At 44.9% G+C, this 23,667-nt stretch overlaps 1 protein-coding gene across 2 annotated transcripts in view; it reads right to left on the minus strand.

The window, feature by feature from the left end:
- The window catches only part of LOC311242748 (ecto-NOX disulfide-thiol exchanger 2-like), a 385,400-nt gene extending 373,022 nt beyond the window's left edge, over window positions 1–12,378 (minus strand). For both annotated transcript variants that reach the window (XM_084331769.1, XM_084331767.1), the window contains exon 1: window positions 12,272–12,378. The gene's annotated coding sequence lies outside the window, so the exon portion shown is untranslated. The remainder of the gene's footprint in view (window positions 1–12,271) is intronic.
- Between the last annotated feature and the right edge of the window lie 11,289 nt (window positions 12,379–23,667).

Raw genomic sequence — 23,667 nt, forward strand, 5'->3', positions numbered from 1 at the left:
AACCTCCTGGTGACCATCGAAATGGGTAGGATTTCTGCATTTCTTTTGTTGGTTTCATATGTAGGAGACATGCATTAGATTTATTATAATTTATCTTGTATCCTGAGTACTTTCCAAATTGTTCGATTGTGTTATACAGATGTAATAAGGAGTTTTCTGGTTGCTCAATGTATAGAACAATGTCGTCAGCATATAAAGATATTTTGTGTTCAACCTTATCGATATACACTCCTTTTATGTTAATGTTGTCTCGTACAGATGCAGCCAAAATTTCTCTTTTTAAATTATTAAATTATTATTTACAGTGATTTAATAAGCAGTGAATACAAATAATGATAACGTGGTTGTTGCTTTTAGAAATGGCGGTTGGCTTCATCTGATAAATGGTTACGATCACCAGAGAGATACTAGCCACAGATTCAGGGTCAGTTATTTTCCCATTGTACGAATTGTTAAGCTTATGGAATGTAAGGGAAATCTGATCCTAGGTCTGTGACTAAAGCCAGGCGTCTACGCTGTGGTGACGTCAGTCAGTAGCGCCAAATAGCAGTGTAGTTTCCCAGCTAACGAAAACATAAACGTTGTTATTTTGCTACCTTTACGATTAATTGTGAATATTTTCATGTTGAGCTATAGATTGTGGATGAATACGCACAGAAAAGGTACACCATGCCAATATCCATGCTTTATTTGTTTTAAACTAACCGTTTTAGAAATGGTCAATGGGGAAATACATTAAGTGGAACAGGAAAAAACGAAAATGACGTAACCACTCCCTATGCACACATCAGACTAAAACAAAGAAAGTGCAATACCAAGAGGCACACTTTCATCTAGAGCAGGGGTTCCCAAAGTCGGGGTCCCCGACTTTGCGAGCGGGGGGGGGGGGGGAGGGGGTCGCCAGATGATTACAAAAAAGTTTAAAAAAAATTCATTTTTTTTTTTTTATGCAGTCAGGCCACTGAACTTAGAAGCAGGCCAGGCCAGTGTTTCTAGTTGCAGCAGTGCAATAGTTAGATAACCTATTAGTGTTGTCACGATACTGGAATTTCGACTTCGATACGATACCTTGAAAAGTATCGATACTTCGATACCACTTCGATATTAAAAAAAAATATATATATATATATTTTTTTTTTAAACAAATTTAGCTTTTGTTGCTGGTTGATTCTCCTCAGCTTCTCTCTGGTACTATAAGAGAAGATAAATATAACACTTTTAAAACCCTTTGTTTATCTTTTGATCACACATTTAAAAATAACTGTTCATCTCACTTCAATAATTTTTATTGCAAATGCAGAACATGGTATTTTCTCAAGCAGACAAATGTAAACACTGTAATCTGTGTTGCATGTACCTGACAAACTGAACAGTTTGTATTACAGTTAGTAACAGTTTCGATTTTTATTTAAAGATAACGAGAGCGAGCGAGCGAGAGAGAGAGAGGTAGCGGTAAATAGAGAGAGAGAGAGAGAGAGAGAGAGAGGTAGCGGTAGATAGAGAGAGAGACAGAGAGAGAGAGAGAGAGGTAGCGGTAGATAGAGAGAGGGAGAGAGGTAGCGGTAGATAGAGAGAGAGAGAGAGAGAGAGAGAGAGAGATGTAGCGGTAGAGAGAGGGAGAGAGAGAGAGAGAGAGGTAGCGGTAGATAGAGAGAGATAGAGAGAGAGAGGCTATGCTCGGAGCATTTTAGTAACGTTACATTTTCAACAAGATTGCTGCTATTTAAACACTTGATGGAAACGGGGTAACGTTAACCTTATGTCGACTGTAGTATTGTATGACCTCGACATAACGTTTAAACGTTAACGTTACTCCGTTTCCATGCAGTATTTATAACGGTGGCCAGCTAAGCTAACGGAGCTAACTGCTAGCAGTAGCTAACGTTAGCTGGTAGCTGTAACGTTACAACGAATCAGCTGTTGATATTATGCGCCATCAGTAGACAACGTATCATGTATTAAACTAGAGTTAATGGTTTAATGCTTCAGTCACAGTGACGTTGAAAGAGCAGCCGTTACGAACCTCTTTAATTTATTTATGGAGATCCACTGCACTGCTCTGCACTGCTCCGTTTACAAACTGAAGACGGCGACTGTGAGGGGGAGGGCTGGACTCGGAGCAGCCGGAGGGGCAAGCACGCTCTGAACAGCGCGTCATCAACTTGCTGTAGAACACTCGCCAGCTGGTACCGATACTGCAGAAAGTATCGGTATTTCGGGAAATGAGTATCGAAGCCGTTTTAAATATTCAGTATCGATATGTATCGATACTTCGATATTTTTGACAACACTATAACCTATGTGGGGAACAACCAGGAGATCACTGCAACTCACACATCTCTCTCTTTCTCTCTCTTGCTCTCACACACACACACACACAAAGGGAGCCGCATGTGATTGGTGGAGGCGGGACCCTTACAAAAAACTGTTGTTGCTAATCATTGACACATGCTAGCCTGTAATAATCCCCCCAGAAAAATCTACTTTGCATTTGATATATTGCAAATATATGCCATCACACACACTGGCATTTAAAGGGTTAGAATTATAAAATGAATATGTGGTGTTATGATCAGGGCTGAAGTTGAATAAAAGTTGAATATTATTTTCAATCTGACATTACAAAAAAAAACTGAAAATCCATCAAAATCAGTGTTGTTGCTAATCATACATATGCTAGCCTGTTTTTTAACAATAATTTGTGATGCCATCAAGCATTTAAAGGGTACAAATAAAGAAAATCCTGCACCAGGATGCAGGAAATGAAGTCTTTGTAACAAGACAATTTTTAATTTTTTTTACCTCGCGGCTCTCTGACACCGTTATTTGGGGGTCGCGGCCTGAAAAGTTTGGGAACCCCTGATCTAGAGGTCACTGTCTGTCTGTCTGGTCTCACAAAAGTAGACCAATCACAGCTCACGCTGCTACTTGCAAAATCACAGCTCACTATGCTACAGTACGTGCATACAGCAAACTAGAGTTGTTCCGATACCGATACCAGTATCGGAAAAGCCGCCGATACTGCCTAAAATGCTGGTATCGGCGAGTACCCTCTAATGCTGCGCTCCGATACCATATGACGTAATTTATCAACAACACTGCGGTCTGTTGAGTAAGCATTATAAAACAAACGTGTGCTTAATCGATTAAAGTGTCAATGCCATTTGTCATTTTAACAGCAGATACTTTCTTAAATGTCATCGTCCCGACAGAGCGGTGTTGACGGGGAGCTCATGGGTTCGCTTGGTGGCTGGTGTTATTAGCATTGAACAGCTAACCAAAAGCTAGCTTTAACATTACCTTGGCTAAAGTTGGGGCTATTCATAATCCAGCAATAATGGCTGCAGACCTGCAAGCAAAGTACAGCAAGTTGGCAAAGGAGTATTCGTTAAATCACAATGTCACCAGTAACGTTACAGTCTTTTCATATACCGGCAGCTAATGCTATGCTAACCTAGCTCGCGTTGACGTCGTCATTGAGACCACCTCGCTCGCGTACACAATTAATGACATGTTGCGGACAGCCATATTGGTGACAATGTTTAGCTTTTAGTGCCAAATGATAAGAGTCTGAGGCGGAGTCTCAAAAGAGAATGTTGAATATTTATTGTGCAAAAATCACAACAGATCCGACTGCTACTGAAACGGAGCCTTGTAGACAGACTGAGTAGGGTATATCTGCAGAGCCAGTGGGTAGCGAGTGCAGCAACGTATAATGTCCGTGTGGATCATTGGAGTAGGGTATATCTGCAGTGCTGAAGCCCCATACTCATTGATTAATGATACTAATACAAATCTATACAATCACCTGTTGTTGAATAAATACCATTACTTTCTAGTTATTACTAAAAAAACAGTATATATAAAACAGTATTTGTTAAAAAAAAAAAAACGTATAATTTATATAATATCGTTTTTTTTGTTTATATGTATGCACTGGTATCGGATAAGTATCGGTATCGGCTGATACCCAAAGCTTAGGTATCGGAATCGGATCGGAAAGGAAAAAATGGTATCGGAACATCTCTACAGCAAACCACAAGGTAACACGTCAGCTAGCGACTTTAACGTTAGAAACATGTTAGCCAAGCTCTTATCATCGTTAGCCATGTCCGTTAGTCAAGCTAACGTTAGCAATGTATGTTAGCCAAGTTATCGTTATCAACACTAGCAACGCATTAACCTTTTTTATTTTGGTACATACCCTTTCCCAGGCCCACCAGGATGTGAGTTTTTCTGTGATGATTGCAATGAAAAATGCTTGATTTTGTGGCGGCTTTTCAAAATATTTTAAAAACAATACAATTTGCGCCATTTTCTGGGTTTATTGTGGGAAAATTGAGAGTCCATATCAATAATTATATGTAGGCTACACACACATGCGGGCCTGCCTGTAACCCCCTCTGTCTCCCATACTGTAGGCTACGGTGGCTACCCCTCCCATTCACTAACACACACACATCCCTGTATGCCCAAGTCACGGTAAAAACCTAAACTAACGTAGCTGCAGTGCTAATGTTAACTAGGTTGGCCCCAAAACAGTTAAACTAACCCTGAAGCAGCTCATAGCAGAGCAGTCCTCTAGGTAACTTTACTTTAATTTGAGTTGTGGGGATAGTTTTCTGGCTCCAACAGTGAGTAATGGAAGGGGCTAAGCCTGACACTCACTCCATCCCCCTCTGTCTCTGTCTCCCTCCCTCTCTGTATATTCAATGATTTTAAGTAGTCAAACGATAGTTGATGATAATAAATTGTTCACTTTAGCAATTAGCTGAAAATATTCTAAAATCATTAAGACTGCTATAAACCGTTCTCCCTCTTTCTGTGTGTAAAAGAAATGTAAGTATAATATTAATGAAACCATGATATTTCCTGACATAATAATCGTACCACCAAAATATCATATTGTGACATCCTTAGTGCCGTCACAGACTGCACCACCCACCACCACGGGTACATTGTCAACCTGTGGGAAACACTGCAGACTCTTATCAATGCTGTCAAACCAGCTAGTAGGGACATATGTCTACCAAGTATGGCTTGAGGGAGCTTCTGAGCAGCTACAGAATTGTTTTAACTGCGCTGAGTGGGGCTTATTTGAGGATGAGGACATTGACACTGTGAGTGTGCTCTGTGCAGCTGTATTGTCTAGGAAAAAAGGGACTCAGTTTCGGCAGATACTCGATATTAAATGACTCGATGGGGGATTGGGGGGCAAAAAAAACAACCTGATCAGGGCAAGGGCATCCCTAATTATTTTGATTGATATTGAAATCACGATCATTAAATACGATTACTCATTGATTTGAGAACTGCCTTTCTGTCATCTTCTACAAGTTACCAAATACCTTTCAAAATAACTGGAGAAATGTGCTGTGACTCCTGAACTACTAGCTGAAACTACTGTTTGGTCTTGGGGGGGGGGGGGGGGGGGGGGCGGTGCGCATGCACTGCATGATCGTAGGAAGCCATGATCGTAGGAAGCCATAATCATAATAGAAATTGAAACTTGATTAATTGCCCAACCCTACTACAGACTGCTGATGTCACATGCACACTCCATAGAGAAAGCAGCTGGACGGTGGACCAGATGGAATCTCAGTACGGGTTCTCAAAGACTGTGCTGCTGAGTTTGAGTCGTGTTCACAAACATCTTCAATCTATCTCTGGCACAGTGTATTGTCCCCACATGCACAAAGACATCCACAATAGTTCCAGTCTTAAAGCAAACAGCCGTAACCTGCCTCAATGACTACAGGCTGGTGGCACTAACACCTAAAGTGTCTAAAGAATCTGGTTCATCTCAAGTACATGATGACTGCTCTACCAACTACGCTGGCCTGGACCCACACCAACATGCATACAGAGCCAACAGATCAACAGATGCCACCATTACCACTGCCCTCCAGTACTGCTCCACCTAGAAAAACGGGGAACATATGGCTGTTGTTTGTGGACTAGTTATGCATTTAACACAATCATACCCAGCAGACTGATCTCCAAGCTGTCTGACCTAGGCTTCAAACACAACATCTGCTTTTGGATAAAATACTTCCAGAGCAGCCACAGTCAGTCAGGATGGGCCCCCCTCTCCCACCATGTACTCATTTTGTGCAACACCAACATTCCCTGCAATCACTGACAATTATCTGTGCATTATTGCTATTTTGCCATTTGTTCTTGTGTACTTTGCTGCAGTGTCCTAGTATATTTTGTATATCTGAAAAGCAGTGCGCCTACATTTAGTTGTATGTAATACAATGACAATAATGAAATGATATTCTAACTTCTTTACCCTATATAGCCTTGTCAGAAACATATCGTTTATAAGTGCACACTTGTCATGGCGGAAACCATTTTTGCACAAACACACCTCCCACTCCAAGAGCAAACAAGCAGTGCTCTCCGTTGATTTGATTTGATCAGAACAAACAACAAAGGAGAAATTATATGTAGGATAGGGAATCACCAAGACGAAAACGTTGGCACATACTAATTTTCTGTGATGGCCGATAACCAATGTTTACCAATATTGATATGATTTGGTCTGTATTTAAAAAAATTCCTATGGTCCCATTGTGTATAGGCTACTGAAAGTAATACTAAAATACTAAAATGAAACTGAACCGTCTTTATTTCTGTTTCCGCTATCTATCTCAATGCTGTTAATAAAACTATTCCTGCAAATGGCAGTTCAGAAAAGGCTCTGTTGTACAAAGCAAAGGTCTAATTTTGACAGGCTCAATATCCACATTTTGCAGGCATCCATCATTGAAAAATAATGACATCCGGCTTGCAGTCTGTGTTTAAACTAGCTAGGACCTGAAACCGGGTAAATCTAGGACACACTATTGGGGGACCCTGATGTAAACAAGACAAGCGTCTTTCTCTGGTCTGCATTTCCTTAACAATTGTGTGTATTGAGCCGTACTGTATTGTACCCATTCTGCAATCTGTTAAATAAAGTTCTCATTCATTCATTCACTAGGTTTGTGTTGAGGTTTGAAAATAATGTCAATGCTCTCAATTCTCTGACCATCCATGCCATATGAATGAATGAATGAATGAATGAATACTTTATTTAACAGATTGCAGAATGGATACAATACAGTACAGCTCAATACACACAATTGTTAACACTTTGGCTGCCATGGGTTAAATTAATGATATACCATAGATTGCCAGCGCTATTTGTCTATGGAGAAAGTCCCCTTCTTTGCAGGGCTATAACTTTTTAAATTCTATTGCTACATTGCCATTATTAGGGCCCATTCAAAGTCCTATATGTATTGTTCATTGTGTAGCAACGTTAAACTTTTTCATTCACATATTCATAGTAAAGTATGGTCTAATGTATAAGTATGTTTTCATCTCTTTCTGCAGCTTTCTCCAGAACGTGATATATAGCCCCAAATGCATTATATTGATGATGAAATACAGTTTGATGGCAATCCGCGCGATATAAAAAATTCCAACTAGACGTACTTCTAGAAGTTACTACACGTCATCTGATGTTGACCGGATGGGCGAGGGGGCGTTTATAATTCCGTGGGCAGCGTTATACCAATCATCTAATGTGGGTCAAATGTTGATAATATCAGTTATTATCGAAGACGGTAACGTTACACGCTGAAACTCACCCCAGTGTCCGCGCGCCGTTGGGCGATCATCGTCGAGTAGAAATTTTATCATTATGGGATATATTATTACCCGGTCCATCTCCAGCTTGTATAATGGTATATACGTCCAAATCATGTTGTTTATCGAGTTATTGGCAATCGATCGCTATGCAGTGTGACGAGCTAGAGTGCCGGAACCTATCCCGAGTGGCCGGAAGCAATACGGACATCTAGCACAACCTCCACTGTGCTTCCTGTTAAGCGGTTGCGCGATCGGCCACCAGATGGCGCTCCTGAACCGCCAGAGAGCTCAGTGGGTCCTGCTGGTGGTTCTCAGGCCAGCGGAGGGACATTATGGATCAGATCGCAGATTTTTGAAATATTGATATAAAGACGACGTACAGCGCAGCGTTTCCGTTAGCCGGTAATTACCGGTTTTTGACCGGCAAAATATGTTGAAGTCCGAATATTTAAATATCTCCGGTCATAATGTCCGGTGAAAATAATTTCTCTAAGCACAATTTTATTATTTGAATTGTATTAAAATAGGCTCAAATTAAATAGCCTATGCGATGAACAAAACAATCATTACATGTTGCTTCACGCTGATAAAGCGCGGATGGCGCCGCTCGGATGTGAATCTTTTTTTCTTTCTTTTTTTGAGCCTGTCTGTCTGCCCACCACAGAGACCGCTGATGCCGTGGTGAAAGAAAACAGAAACAGAAATGTCGAGCGTTCAGGCCCGAGTGGAAAGTTTAATTCTCCTGGCTGAGGTGCGACATTATATCCACATTTTCCAGTCCACTGATCCAGCCAGGGTTACCAGTGACACAGTTCATTCTGGAACCTCAGATCCCCGCTGATCATGAGGTTCTACAGTATCGCGTTGGATCCATACACGTATCGATTTTTTCGAATGGTGATCAGGAATTGGAATATACCAGTTGGATACCATCTGATGTCAGGTAAGGACTCTATGTTATCAGTGTTAGGATAATCAGAGTAAGTTTGATGAAGTTATAAGCTGTTTTGTGAAATGTCTTCTTGTTTCGGTTTCACTAAAAGTCCGAGAGGAAATCAACAGGGCGATTATCCGCGCGCGGCCGTAATGTGCTTGCGTGCACGTATAATATTGATCATCTAGCGTTTATTTGAAAACGATTCATAAAAAGGCCGACGAATATCAACGTTGTGGAATATTCCACTAAAAGACTATTTTCATAGAATGCTCCAGAAAGAGCTGTTTTTTTATCTGAAAACGGGGGCTTTTCTAACTGCTCTGAAACGGCAACGACGCGATAAACAGCCTTGACAGCACCGACTGGAAAATAGTCTTTGATAATGCGATGGGCAGATTAGACACATAGCCATAATTTAAAACATAGATTAGGCGATATTAACGTTAACATTGGCGCCGATGGTGGCATTCAGCCGGTAAAAAGGAAAACCAGGCTGACCGGCATTTCTCGAATATGTCCGGGGATAGAAATCTTGCAGGACATCCAGACCGGCACGAATATGTTCTAACGGAAACGCTGGTACAGCGTCCCCCGGCAACTTTAGCATCGCCAGCAAAGACGTTGTAAATCGTTTTTAGGCAGTCAAAGTGTTACGCTCATCACAGAAAAGCTGGATGTAGCCAATTACTTAAATAGTTTCTTCACAAACATAGCCACAACACTGGTAAACAAACTACCCTCCCACTCAGGGCATTATGGGGTAGAACACATAGTAGCTTACTACAAAAACCTAGGGGTCCACAAAGACGACTTCAAACTGGAAATGGTAACAACAGATGAGGTACTCAAAAAACTGAGCGCCCTCCAACCTAACAAGGCCACTGGCCATGACAACATCCCCTCCAAATTCCTCAGAGACTCAGCAGCCGCCATCACCCCAGTCATCACACACATAATAAACCTCTCTATAAAACAGGGACACGTCCCCAAGGACTTCAAAATTGCGAGAGTGACCCCTCTGCACAAAAAAGGCAGTAAATTAGACCCAGGCAACTACCGCCCTGTTTCTATCCTTACCTCCATCTCGAAAGTCATGGAAAAAATTGTATACGAACAGGTCGAAAAATACCTTGCGGAAAAAAATCTAATCTACGAATTCCAATCTGGCTTCAGAACATCCCACTCCACTGACACATGCCTTCTCTATTTAAACGACCACATCAAACAAGAGGTGGACGCGGGCAAATACTGCGGCATGGTCATGCTGGACCTACAAAAGGCCTTCGACACTGTCAATCACACCATTCTGATTGACAAGCTAAAAGCAATTGGTTTTGATAGTCTATCAGTGAGCTGGATGCAATCCTACCTGGAGGGGAGAGAGCAGATGGTGGAGGTAAACGGTACCCTATCCCCCCCCCTCACAGTAAACTGTGGTGTTCCACAAGGAAGCATACTAGGTCCGCTACTGTTCCTAATTTATGCAAATGACATGTCGTCAGCTTGTGACTGCAACTTGTTCCTGTTTGCGGACGACTCAGCCCTGCTGGTCTCTGACAAGAACAAATTACAGGTTGAAAAAACCCTCAGCTCAGAACTAAGCAAAATCTGCATATGGCTCGCTGATAACAAACTATCATTACACATGGGCAAAACAGAGTCCATTCTCTTCGGTTCAAATAACAAACTCAGCAAGACCGACGGCTTCTCAGTTACAGTGGGTGACAATATTGTCACAAGGAAAGAAGATATTACCTACCTGGGTTCCATCCTAGAGGCAAATCTTTCCTGTGACAAAATGGCATCCAATGTAATAAAAAAAGTCAACCAACGAACTCGTTTCTTGTACCGGATCTCCTCACTGGTAAACAAGAATACCCTGAAGACTCTAGCAGGAGCACTCATTCAAGGGTACTACGACTATGCTTGCACCTCATGGTACCAAAGCACCTCAAAGGCGCTAAAAACAAAATTACAAACATCTCAAAACAAACTGGTCAGACTACTGCTTGACCTTACTCCTAGAACCCACCTCACCCCTGCCCACTTTGACAACCTAGGATGGCTTAGAGTAGACGACAGAGTACAGCAACTTGCAATGGGCCTGGTCTACAAGATACACTACACGACCAAGGTACCCATGTACATGACTAAATACTTCCCAAAGGTCAGTGAATACCACGATCACAACACCAGAGGGAGCTCCACAAATCATGTTAAACCCAGATTCGGCTCAAACAAGGGACTAAACACGTTTCGCAATTATGCCACATCAATGTGGAACGCCCTACCCAAAGCTGTAAAGGAATGTGAATCACTACCCACTTTCAAAAACACTCTCAAAAAACACCTAAGGGAGACTGCAACTCGAAACTGGCCCCTGTAAATGTCCGAACACAACCCCCGCCAATGTACAGTAAATTACCAAGTATGGTCTTGTCAATAATCCAATGTACAGTGTTGTTTGTACAGTTGTACAGTGTCCCCCACCCACCCCTCCTACCCACCCCCCCCCCCCCACCTCCAATGTACAGTCCCCACCCACCCCTCCTACCCAACCCCCCCCCCCACTCCTACCCAACACACCCCCCCCCCCCCCCAACCACCTCCAATGTACAGTCCCACCCCCACCTACCCAATCCAATGTACAGTTTCTACGCCTAATGTATATACTCTTTTCTTTCTGGACTCTTTTTGTATCACAAATACAGTACTGTAATTGCAAATCTGGTATGTCATAAATGTATAGATGTAGCAGTACTGTCTATCTGTATGTCATGTATGTCATATATGTTACGATGAATTGGAAATGGGGGACCCTGGTGTAAACAAGACGAAAGTCTTTCTCTGGTCTGCATCCCCTTAACAATTGTATGTATTGAGCTGTACTGCACTGTACCCATTCTGCAATCTGTTAATAAAGTTTTCATTCATTCATTCATTCAAGGGGATGCAGACCAGAGAAAGACGTTTGTCTTGTTTACATCAGGGTCCCCCATTTTCAATTCATAGTGAGTCTATCTATATGTCTATCGTGTCTGCTGTACTAGGTTAATGCATGCAGTATTCATGTCTGACATTGAATATGTTGACAAGAAACAGCTCACTGGAATATTACCGGATGTTCAGTTACTGTGTGCTGATTGGTTAGAGACAGTCACATGACAACCGGCCAGTCCTAAGTACACCTGCCTGTGTACGTTGTAATGTTGAAGATGAGAAGTTTGCTTTAACATCTTATGCATCGGGCAAGAATGGGGTTCGTTTGCACAAAACGTCTGTCGAAAAATAAAGCTAAAATAAAGCTTTTGGATTATATAGCACCGATTAGCACGTCGTCACCCTGAATAGTTGCTACATAGTGTACAAAACAAGACAATGCACACAGGAAACCAGGTCAAAAACATGACGCTACTAAAGTTAGCTAGTTTGTTATCTAACGCCACTAACTAGCACGTCCGGATAAAAGCCAACCAACAACCGTCTAACGTTATATAGTATCATTTCACAAGCAAGCCTTCTTGAAGATAATCATCTTAGCTGGACATACGCTAGGCAACGCTTCATCAATAATGTGGTGTTAAAGTTAGAAGCAAGCTATCTGACATTAGCACACATGTGTTAATACATTAACAAGATAAGGAGCTCCAAAAAGACAGCAGACCGTAGCAGGTTATAAACGTATCCACTTACTTTCTATATGTTTTGCTGACGGCTTGCCCAAAACTCCGTATATTACCTTCTTAATTCTTGTCTTTTTGTTACTAAGAAAGCCACTCGATTAGCAACAAGACCTATCAGCTATCAAAACACTGAAGTATGGCAAGTCGCAGGTCTTCTTCTTGTCAAAATAGGATATGCGCCATCTATCGGCAAAACGCGCAGAGCTGGGATACTGAGTATCCATTGATTCCATTCCAGTTAGGATCTCTGTTTAACAGTACTGTATATTTGCATATCTTGTATGTTACAAATGTAACAGTACTGTATACCTGTATGTCAGAAATGTCATGATATATCTGTATGTTGCGTATGTCATTAATGTCATTATGAATTGAAAATGGGGGACCCTGATGTAAACAAGACAAACATCTTTCTCTAGTCTGCATCCCTTAGCAATTGTGTGTATTGAACCATACTGTATTGTACCCATTCTGCAATCTGTTAATAAAGTTTTCAATCAATCAATCAATCCATAGACACATTTTCTGTCCATCTGCTGCATTTTTACATTGGCCATTAACCTCTTCTACTGCTGTCATTATTATCTTGTTGTCATTATGCTTCTGTTATTTAATGGCTTCCTTCAGAGCTGCATTTCAAATTAATACAACATGGCTGCCCCCGCTTAATTAATCGGTCGGTTTAGTCTTAACCTTTAGTCTCGACCAAAACCTTTTTAGTTGACTTTTATGTTTTTTTTCCATGCTGAATGAGTTACTGTGAAACTTCAAATAATCAAATTTTTATCATTTAGCAGGTTACCTATGGCGCACGTTGAAAAAACCTTCCATGCACCTTACATCTACCCGTAGTATATAACCCGGTGTAGTGGCCATGCTCACCCTTCCTAGTTTTTTCATGTGAAAAGGCTGTTCACAAGCACCTGCAGCGCTGAGAGTGTGTGTAATTGTTACGTTAGTTAGAGATGGATATACCACCACCCAAAAAGTCCTTTTCAGAACTCCCCTGGTTGTCACGTCTATCCAGACGGAGGACCCCGAATTGTACCTCCCGTTTGGTGCACCAGGGCTAATCGCCCCGGCCCCTCGGGATGTATACTCGGAGGAGGTCATACAGCAGTCGTGGCTGTTGCTCGTCTTCCCCGGTATTATGGCGGCTGCGGCCGCAGCCAATGGTGTCCCACTCCTTGTGCCCCCGCCGATGCCTGTCCCCGATGGCGTGGTGGGGGGTTTACCCCCAATCGACCCACATGTTGCAAAAGGACAGGTGGTGTCGAGTGTTAAGAGCCTGACCAAGGCCTATCTGCCCTTTACGCAGGTGGAAGGCCGGGTCAGAGGGCTTAGGACCGGCGTGCTGCACTTAGACAAGCCGCTCGCCTCAATCTTTAGCCCGGAAATTATGTGGCACCCCGACCGGGCCGATGCCGAGAGGTAATTAGGCTCGGAAGGTGGCGGAGTGGGCTGATAAAGCCTACACCGCCGCCGTACAGAACCTGGCAGCGGCAACTAATATTGCTCAGCTGGCCGCGTTCATGTCAAATGTGGTCTTGGGTCCCATAGGCCATAAGGTGAACCCCATTATCATATAATTTCCTCCTGTTCCCACCTTGGGGAACTACGACATTTTCACTCTGGGTGAAAGATCTATGTGTAGATTTAGGAATAAAAAGTTCTCGATCTACAATCCTGCCGGTTTTTCGCAATTATACTTTTAAAGTCGGGACTAGATCTTTCCTCGCGAACGGATACTTGGCCATCGCGTAGTTATATTTGATGTAAGTAATGCGAGTTCTGTCACATATCTTGCGCTCAACCAATAGCAGCCGCTTTGTTGCCATGTTACGGACGACTAGAAATGTGTGTAAACAGCATGGCATCCACGGAGTAACGTTACATCTCGATGAGTACAGAAGAGGACGAAAATGGACAAAAACCACCTTCTAAAGTTCGCAAAAAGGTTTCTAAACAATGTTATATGCATCTCACATCCATTCAGAAAGAAAGTGTACAAGATTTTACACAGACACGGTGGGACACATATAGAAACTGCGTTGAATGGTGGCTTAACTTGCCAGGCGAGAATCATACCATTGACAAGTCCTCTGAAAAAAAACATTTTCAAGTTTCAAGTTCAAGTTTCTTTAATAGTTGTCATACAGAAGTACAGAATACTTTCATACAAAATGCTTCTTACTGTTACGCTCCAGAGACTGTGCTAGACAAGATAAGTATCAAATAACATAGTATAGCATGTAAATTAGAAGTAGAAAATGAGGTCACAGTGTTCAGTATAGACATAATTATGTACAATGTTCGATGCAGAATAGACGTAACTGAGTTACCATATAATATACAATACTATGCAGTGTACTAATATACAATACTATATAGTGCAAAGCAGAAATGGGATGAGGTACAATTTAGGTACAATTTACAGTAAGGTGTACGAGTTGTAGTGCAATCCTTTATCAATAAATATAAAGTGTGGGGAGTGGGTGCTACAGTGTGTTTGTTTAAAGTGAGTGTGTGCTATAAAGTGTGGGGAGTGGGTGCTACAGTGTGTTTGTTTAAAGTGAGTATGTGCGTGTGGATGTGTGTGCTATGTGCGTTTGATGGTTGTTGTGTAGTGTTCATTGTTCGTTGAGCAGCCTGATGGCCTGGGGATAGGAGCTTCTTCTGAGTCTTTCTGTGCTCGCCTTGAGACTCCGGTATCGCTTGCCTGACTGCAGCAGTTCAAAGAGGCATTTGTTCGGGTGACTGGAGTCCTTAATGATTCTCTTAGCCTTGCCCCTGCACCGCTTGTTGTAAATGTTCTGGAGGGTGGGGAGCAGGGGCGGGGCTAGGGGGTGGCTACTTGGGCTCAAGCCCCGAATGTTTTCTGAAAAGCCCTGAAACCATTAAAAAAAATATTAAAAAAAATGATTTTTTTTCTTTTTTCTTTTTGACAATTCATCATTGTTACATGAAAATATGTTTGCACCAGATTTAGCAGAAGCTAATTTCCATCTGTGGTCTATCCAGCTGCTATCACAATCAACAAGTTGACAAAAACTTAATTTTTCCACCTTAGAAACATAGCTAAAGTACGGCCATTTATAAATCAAAAGGACGCTGAAAACCAGATCCATGCCTTTATTTCAAGCCAACTCGACTACTGTAATGCACTCCTTACCGGCCTCCCGAAAAAATACGATGATAACTATTTTATTGCAATGCACTATTGCATTATTTTATTCTATTTTACTAACTATTTTATTGCACTGCACTATTTTACTTTGTATCAGTGAATCATAGACGCCTGGCATTCGGAGCATCTCTGCTCTCCCACTATTGAACTTGGGGGAGCAAAGGTATGCTCTTGCTCCACCACTTTTTGATCATATGAAAAATATGATATATCCCCCCCCAATATATAAATCTAACCATAACTACGTTATGGTTAACTGAGTTTTATAGTGAAAAGAGCAGCTTTATTGGTCAAGATTGAAGGCTCTATATTGCAGGAAATTGCACTTACAGGTTAATTAAATTCAAAAAAATTCTGACCCCCTCCAAACCACCCCTTGCCTGCAAAAAAAAAAAAAAATTGAAAAAAAATAATAATAATAAAAAAAAAAAAAAAAAAAAAAAAAAGGCGGGCACCTATCTGGGCTAAGCCCCGGATCTCCTATAATCCTAAATCCGCCCCTGGTGGGGAGCCCCCCTCCAATTGTGCGTTCGGCTGAACGTGTCACTCTTTGTAGTCTGCTTCGGTCTTGTGCAGTGCTATTCCCAAACCAGGAGGTGATGTTGCCAGTCAGGATGCTCTCTATTGTACATGAGTAGAAGTTCTTAAGGATCTTCTGACTGACTTGGAACTTCCTTAGGCGCCTGAGGAAGTAGAGGCGTTGTCGTGCCTTCTTCACAACACTGTCAATGTGTGTGGTCCATGTCAAGTCCTCGGATATGTAGGCTCCGAGGTACTTAAAGCTGTTCACTCTCTCAACCGGTGCCCCGTCGATGCTGAGGGGGCTGTAGTCCTTGACCCCCGACCTCCTGAAGTCCACAATCATCTCCTTTGTTTTGCTGACGTTCAGGGAGAGGCTGTTTTCCTGGCACCATCCCGCCAGGACGTTGACCTCTTCCAGGTAGGCCCTCTCGTCGTTTGCAGAGATCAGGCCCACCACCACTGTGTCGTCAGCAAATTTGATGATTGTGTTGCTACTCCGCTGAGCCACACAGTCGAGGGGACTCAGAACACAGCCCTGGGGGGCCCCTATGTTGAGGGTGATGGATGAGGAGGTGCAGTTGCCTGCTCTCACCACCTGGGGTCTGCCCGTCAGGAAGTCCAAGACCCACTGGCAGAGGTCATAGTTCAAGCCCAGGTCCCTGAGCTTGGCTATGAGTTTGGAGGGGACTATGGTATTGAATGCCGAGCTGTAGTCGATGAATAGCATTCTCACATAGTTCCCCTTCCTCTTGTCCAGGTGTGATGCTGCTGTGTGCAGCACATGGGCTATGGCGTCCTCCGTGGACCTGTTGGGGCGGTATGCAAATTGCAGGGGGTCCATGTTGATGGGGAGGGAGGAGCAGATGTAGCCCTTTACTAGCTTCTCAAAGCACTTCATGGCTATGGAGGTGAGAGCTACAGGGCGGTAGTCGTTGAGGCAAGCAGGCTTGGATTTTTTGGGTACTTTTGGCCAATAAGCTGTTAAAGACATGCTGTGACAAGATAGCATGTGCCAGAATGCATTGCACTCACATCTGTATATTTCAGACTATTTACAGACAGTAGGCTACACCTAATTACACATTATTTTATTTTGCCTTTACCCCAAGGGAAATTATATAGTGGTCATGTTTTGACAAGTCAACATGCATTTATCTCTGCTTATTTTCAATGGATTAGGTCAGCTTGTAGCAATTGGCATTATAGCCTATTATATATTTGTTTCTTCAGTGTGACAACACATTGATGCAATTGTTACTATTTGGTGTTGCCAGCGTATCACCATATAATGATCCATTCATATTTCCAAATACCCATGAATATCTCAGCCTCAGCAGGGAACTGTTGCAGGTTCATAGCAGGATGCAACTAACAGCTAATAACACTTTCAACTGCACTCTCACCAGTGGATGACTTCTCACAGCACCATTATACACAGGGCACCATCGGTAAGACAACCCAACCTTTACTTGGCATCTTGAATCATTTATCTTTCTCAGAAGTGAAGCGAAAAGTCTGTTCGAGGTGCTGGAGGCAACTTACTAACTTGGCTCATCAATACTGTGTGTAAATAATACATTTGGATGTTGGCTGTTATATGGTACCCTGGTTTCTTAAGCAAATGGATGGGACCCAAATGTGGCCGGGGAGGGGGGGGGGACGACGACGACGACACACACCTGCATCCAGGGCAAGGGAATACATGTATTATTTGAACTAGGGATGAAGAAATATAAGAACTGGTGGTATACTGTAAATACTCAAAGATGTGGGCACATTGTTGTTTTGTTTGTTTGTTTGTAAATCTGTACTAGGTAACCTTTTCATGAATAAATATAGCTTCTTCAGCAATCAAAATCATAGAATTGGGCTGAACAAGAGGACGAACATGAAAAAATAAATTATCTACACAATGTAATTGGCTGTTGACCAAAGAAAACATGTCGCTACGCACCAGCAGTATATGTGAGAGCATAATATCAATCCTCCTGCAGGCATCCAATTTTCTCCCAAGCTGCTGTCTGCTGTCCCACTGCCAATCTGGTTGGCTTTTCTCATTCGATTTCCTACTCTCACGCATTCAGATTATTCTTGAAGTGCACCGTGCGTGGAATAGTGCACGTTATTCAAGTGCCAGGCCTGAATTTTTACAAGCAACACCCAAGCTGGTTCACCCATAGTCATCAGAACTAAGTCAAGACTCCTTTTCTATGAGCCCATGAGCAGTTGTTTACAACCAGTTTTCCAGAGAAACAATGACATTTCTCGCCTGAGCGAATACGTTAGTGTGTAATCCTTCTTATCACACACCTGATTTTACATTAACTCAGAGGAAATGGACCCAATCAGGTATTTGTGCCTGTTGGCTGATTGCTGAAATTAAACCATATCACTGCTATTCATTCTGGAGTGTCATGGAGAGTTTTCCAATATTTATTTTATTTGCACCTTGATTGCTTGTCCCCTTTACAGGCATACTGTGTATGGAGATTATTTCTTGGCAAAAAAAGCCTGTTTGGATTCATTAATCATTCTAGACTGCAATATAAAGCTAAAGGGATAGGCCACATATTTAATACAAAGCTTAAAGGGATAGGCCACATATTTAAGTAATTTCATCCATTCAAAATGCACTTGCTCCAGCATTTATTTAAAAAAAATATTTTAATAAATATTGGAAGCAGAAAATGTGTATTTTTCAGCATCATGGTAAGCATGCTAGTGGAAGACACTGAGTTCAAGTTCAAGTTCAAGTTCCTTTTTTTGCCACACGGCCAGGCCGGTGGAATTCGAGCACGGTGCAGGTGGTAGCTGTGACAATACACCACAGTCTACAAAGACATAAGAAGACACATGGAACATAACATAACATAACATAACATACATAACATAACAGCAGGGGGTAAAATTAGGAGGAGTTGGAGTTAAGTAATTGTATGGCCTTGGGGAAGAAACTGTTGTTGAACCTAACTGTGCGGCTGCCCAGTGACCTGAACATCCTACCAGAGGGGAGGAGTTGGAAGAGGTGATGAGCTGGGTGCAGGGGGTCACTGATGATTTTGTGTGCGCATGTGATGGTGTGATGTTTGTGTATGGAGTCCAGGGTGGGAAGTGTGCAGTTAATGATTTTGGATGCCCTTATGATGATCCTGTCTAGTCTGTGTAGTGTGTGTTTGGGTGTGTTGCCGTACCATACAGTGATGGAGAGTGAAATGATGTTTTGTATTATGGCTGTGTAGAATTGAATCATTAAAGTCTTCCTAACCTTGTACTTCTTCAGTTGTCTCAAGTGGAATAATCTTTGATTGGCTGTTTTAAGTAGATGAGTGGTGTGATGATCCCAGTTGAGTTTATTGCTGATGTGTGTTCCTAAGTATTTAAATGTGTCTGTGGCTGAAATGGGTTGGTTATTGATGAGCATGGGTGTTTTAGTGGGTGTGATTTTCCGAAAGTCAATGATGAGTTCAAGGGTCTTGCTTTTGTTGAGTATAAGGTTGTGTTCTCTGCACCATGTTAGTGTCCGCTCCACCTCCAGCCGGTAGTCATCCTCCTTGTTGTTGGAGATCAGCCCTAGGATGGTGGTGTCGTCCGCGTATTTCAGCGTTTTGACTGAGGGGGATGCTGATCGGAGGTTGTTTGTGTAGAGGGAAAAAAGCCACGGGGTGAGAACACACCCCTGTGGTACCCCAATGTTGGTTGTCAGAGGGAGAGAGGTGAGGTTGTTGTAGCGGACTACCTGTTTGCGGCCCTTCAGTGTGTCCAGCAGCCAGAAACAGAGGGAGGGAGGCACATGAAGCATGAATAGTAATTATGTCTGTGGAAGGCAGAGCCTGTCCGAGGACAGTAGGAATTTGGTAGCGTCTGTGTGTGGGTGTGTGCTATGGTGCAGAAAGTTACAGAGGCACAAGGGTGAGCGTGTGGGAATATGTTTCACATCTGGCAACGGGAAGTCTTTTTTGAGAATTAATTTCCAGCATTCCCCATTTATTTTCATGTAGTCCTTTGTGTAGTTGTGGTACACCTTTTTACCACAAGAGGGCAACAACAACAGCTTCAAATGCTGCTACTGAGACTACTGCAAGGTGCTGTAGATGGATTTCACCATTGATATCTGTGCTGATTGTACATTGTGTACATGTTAAGAAATAATAACTTGATTTGCAGCCGTGCTTGAGACCCTTCATCCTTTATTTAACTAGGGTAATGGGTAATAATCGAACGCCTGTCCCCGTCTCCCTGTCTCCTTGTGAGAGGTTGTCTCCTGCTGATGAACGGAGTGGTGGACGTCCCGTGATGATGGCTGGGAGGATGCGATACCCTATACGCCGCCCCCATACCTGTAATAATTTGGAGTTTAGGAGAGGTGAGGATTCAATCGCAGGACAGGGTGTGTAGGGTAGAGAGACGAGGCAACGAGTCGACGTTCCAATAACAAGCTTTTACTGAGCAAGAACACAAGGATACAAGTCACAGGGGAAAATAACAAAAGCACGGAAAGGTGCTGGTTACTGGAGAGCACGGAAGGGTACTCAGGGGAACGGCAAACAGTGAACACGAAAACAGGGATCTCAAACAATGACGCAGCACTGGAGAACAGGGGCGGGGAGAATATATACTAAACAGTGATTGCTAAACAGGAACAGCTGGGGAACAGAGGATAAGAATACAAGGGACACTGGACACTGAACTAACAGGCAGGGTTGAAGACTAGGACTAGACAAGAACATGATGTAACATAACAACACGGGGAAGACCAGGACCAGACAGGAACATGAATAAGAATACACACAGGGAACAAGAACATAGGCAGCCAGGTCAGGGATTAAACATTGTGACAGAATGAACACATGAGGACAACAACAGATTTGACAATATATGTACGTAAAGGTCCATATGAAGGGCGGCAAGGGCGGCGGCCCGTAGCACCGCGAACAGACCGCCCGGGGGCGCCAGAGGACTGTCCAGAAAGTTCAGATCATGACAGTACCCCCCCCCCCCCCCCAAAGGGGAGGCTCCCAGACGACCCACAAGATCGACCCGGAACAGGCAGGGCGAAGGGCAGAGACCCAGGAAAAAACTGGGGACGAGGACACGGAAAACAGGAGCCGGGGGACCGGGGAACAGGACCAGAGGGGAGCCCGGAGAAGGGCGCACAGGGCACGGGACCAGGGGCACTGGAGAGGGGGACAGAGACAGAGGCCCGGAGCGGGGGGCCGGAGACAGGGACAGAGGCCCGAAGAGGGGGGCTGGAGACGGGGACAGGGACCCGGTGAGGGGGGCTGGAGACGGGGACAGGGGCCCGGTGAGGGGGGCTGGAGACAGGGACAGAGGCCCGGAGAGGGGGGCTGGAGATGGGGATGGGGACCCGGTGAGGGGGGCTGGAGATGGGGACAGGGGCCCGGTGAGGGGAGCTGGAGACAGGGACAGAGGCCCGGAGAGGGGGGCTGGAGACGGGGACAGGAGCCCAGCGGCGGAGGCCGGGCACTGGGACAGGGGCCCGGTGAGGAGGCCCGGAACAAAGGGGCGAGGGCAACAACTCCAGAGCAGGACCCCGGATGGGGGCCCCTCCAGGTGCAGACCCCGGGACCAAACCAGGGGGCCCGGAGATGAAGGGCGGAGGCGACGACCCCAGAGCAGGACCCCGGCCGTGGGCCACTCCAGGTGGAGGTCTTGGGACCGGGCGCGGGACCCCGGATGGGGGCCCCTCCTGGCGTAGACCTCGGCGCAGACCACGGTGTCGACCACGGCGTAGACCTTGGTGCAGACCTCGGCGTTGATCACGGCGTCGACCACGGTGCAGGGCTGGACCAGACGACTCTCCAGGTGCAGATCGACCTCGGTGCAGACCTCGGCGTTGACCACGGCGTCGAATACGGCGTAGACCACGACGCAGGGCTGGACCAGACGACTCTCCAGGTGCAGATCGGCCTCGGTGCAGACCACGGCGTAGACTACAGTGCAGGGCTGGACCAGATGACTCTCCAGGTGCAGATCGACCTCGGTGCAGACCACGGCGTCGACTACGGCGCAGGGCTGGACCAGACGACTCTCCAGGTGCAGATCGACCTCGGTGCAGACCACGGCGTAGACCATGGCGCAGGGCTGGACCAGACGAGGAGCCGGGACCAGAAGACTCCCCGGGGACAGGAGCAGGAGCACGACCCGGACTAGACGTCAGGGTCTCCCCGGGAGCCGGAGGAACAGGGGCAGCTAGAGCTGCTCTAGCAGGGGCTAAACTGGCAGTAGAGACTGGGTTAGCTACCTGGGTAATGCTAGCAGCAGGGGCTCTAGCGGATGAGACTGTGGGGTTAGCCGACGGGGTGGCTCCAGGGAAACTGAAGAGGCAGTCCTAGCAGCGGGGAGACTGACCTTGCTAGCTGAAGGGGCAGTCCTAGCAGTGGGGAGACTGACCTTGCTAGCTGAAGGGGCAGTCCTAGCAGTGGGGAGACTGACCTTGCTAGCTGAAGAGGCAGTCCTAGCACTGGGGAGACTGACCTTGCTAGCTGAAGGGGCAGTCCTAGCAGTGGGGAAACTGACCTCGCTAGCTGAAGGGGCAGTCCTAGCAGTGGGGAAACTAACCTTGCTAGCTGAAGAGGCAGTCCTAGCAGTGGGGAGACTGACCTTGCTAGCTGAAGGGGCAGTCCTAGCAGTGGGGAAACTGACCTTGCTAGCTGAAGGGGCAGTCCTAGCAGTGGGGAAACTGACCTTGCTAGCTGAAGGGGCAGTCCTAGCAGTGGGAGACATGCTGGTGGTAGAGGCTACATAGGCAATCTGGAGTAAGCTAGCAGGGGCTAAGCTAAGTGCAGGAGCAGTACTAGCTGCAGAGAGTATGCTAGCAGTGGGGGATGTGCTAGCTGTAGAGGGTATACTAGCAGGAAGAGCTAAGGCGCCAGCTACAGAGGCTACATAGGTGATCTGGAGTAAGCCAGCAGGGGCTAAGCTAGGTGCAGATGCCTTGCTAACTGCTAAGGGCCTGACAGGGTTAGCAGCTTGGCAGTCGGCTGGGGAGTTGGGATCCTGGAAGAGCACCCTAAACATGTTCCCAGCCGGTAACCGGAGTTTGCATGCTCTTCCAGGACTCCACTTCATCATGGAGATCACCAGGCGATAAGTGTTCCTTCGCTCCTCCCGACTGCAGGCCGGAGAATAATTACCCAAGAACCCTTGTAGAAGGGAATGCGCCTCATGAAACCTGTCCCAGAGGGGGCCTACGGGGCCAGTAGGGGACGCTATACTAGCAGAGAGGGCTATGGTGCTAGCTGTAGATGCTACACTAGCAGGAAGGGCTAAGGTGCTAGCTGTAGATGCTACACTAGCAGGAGGGGCTAAGGTGCTAGCAGTAGGAGTTACCCTAGCAAGAAGGACTATGCTAGTCTTCTTAGCTTTGCTAGCCTTCTGAGACCTGCTAGAAGTGCGTGCTACGCTAGCAGGCGGGGCTCTAGCGGACTGGACTGAGGTGGTAGCTACCAAGGCTACACTAGCAGCAGGGGCTGTGGTAACCACGGAGGCCATGCCGGCCGAAGGGGCGGTCCCAGCATCTGAGGCTACGTTAGCTATAGGGCCTGTGCACGCGAGGGCAGCTAGGTAGGTAGCTACTGCAGAGGCTGCTCTATCACCAAATGTTCTGCCAGTTGCAGAAGCCTCGCTAGCAGTAGCAGGAGGGAGTAAGCTAGTGGTAGAGAACAAGCCTACCCTGA

The sequence above is a fragment of the Notolepis coatsorum genome, assembly GCF_963971535.1.
Source record: "Notolepis coatsorum genome assembly, chromosome: 16".
NCBI classification, from domain to species: Eukaryota; Metazoa; Chordata; class Actinopteri; order Aulopiformes; family Paralepididae; genus Notolepis; species Notolepis coatsorum.